The sequence below is a fragment of the Chiloscyllium plagiosum genome, chromosome 41 (assembly GCF_004010195.1).
Source record: "Chiloscyllium plagiosum isolate BGI_BamShark_2017 chromosome 41, ASM401019v2, whole genome shotgun sequence".
Lineage (NCBI taxonomy): Eukaryota > Metazoa > Chordata > Chondrichthyes > Orectolobiformes > Hemiscylliidae > Chiloscyllium > Chiloscyllium plagiosum.
Genome location: NC_057750.1, coordinates 1,993,410 through 1,994,158, shown reverse-complemented (window position 1 = coordinate 1,994,158; position 749 = coordinate 1,993,410). Strand labels below are relative to the sequence as shown.

At 54.9% G+C, this 749-nt stretch overlaps 1 protein-coding gene across 4 annotated transcripts in view; it reads left to right on the top strand.

The window, feature by feature from the left end:
- The first annotated feature begins 205 nt into the window (after positions 1 to 205).
- LOC122542734 (zinc finger protein 541-like) overlaps positions 206 to 749 on the top strand; it is a 59,940-nt gene continuing 59,396 nt past the window's right edge. For 3 of the 4 annotated variants that reach the window (XM_043680725.1, XM_043680724.1, XM_043680721.1), the window contains exon 1: positions 206 to 682. The gene's annotated coding sequence lies outside the window, so the exon portion shown is untranslated. The remainder of the gene's footprint in view (positions 683 to 749) is intronic. The other variant, XM_043680723.1, reaches the window with a different exon arrangement.

The window sequence follows — 749 nt, the reverse complement described above, 5'->3', positions numbered from 1 at the left end:
TTTCCATTCTCATTTTTCCCACGTCCCTGATTCCTATTCTCTCACAGAATTCCCATACCTTTTCAGAATTCCCAATCCATCCCTGCCCCAATGGCTCCCATTCCCAGCGCCACGTGCTTCAAGCCCTGGACCACGTGGCTACAAGGGCGCGCGCTACTCCTCGAGCCTGGCTCAGACCATTCACGGACTCAGGAGTAGGGGAGGATCAACTACGTCTCTTCAATTATCCCGCTGCTCAATCCAGCATGCGCTTCGAATACATCTGCAATCGGGGAAGAAACTGTTAGATCCAACGTTGGCACCTCATAAAGAATTAACTCCTTCATATTACGTGCGGCAATATGTGAAGACGTCGTTTCCATCCCCCCTCTTGATGTGATAATAGAGAGGCTTGGCCGCGTGACGCTTCCACCGCGAGGAGGAAGCGATAACCTTCCGCCATTTATCGACGTCTTTAATTCGCCGCCCTACCGTCGCCCCTCGTGTCCCACCCTCAGACCCACTTCCTCACCCCTCCCCGAAATATACTGCCGGCTACTTCGAGATTCGACGCAGATGCGATTGTAGAGGTTTGGGGGTCGGCGGCGGGGACGATATTGGAAGCGCGGAGGGAGCGGGTGGCGGCGGTAGGCGCCAAAGTGTGAGGCGGCGCGGGCCGGAGGCGTCGAAAGAAAATCAGGAGGTGAGGACCTTCAACCCCCCCCCCTCCACATATTCACTCAAAATCATTTCACTATCTCCCCAAAATC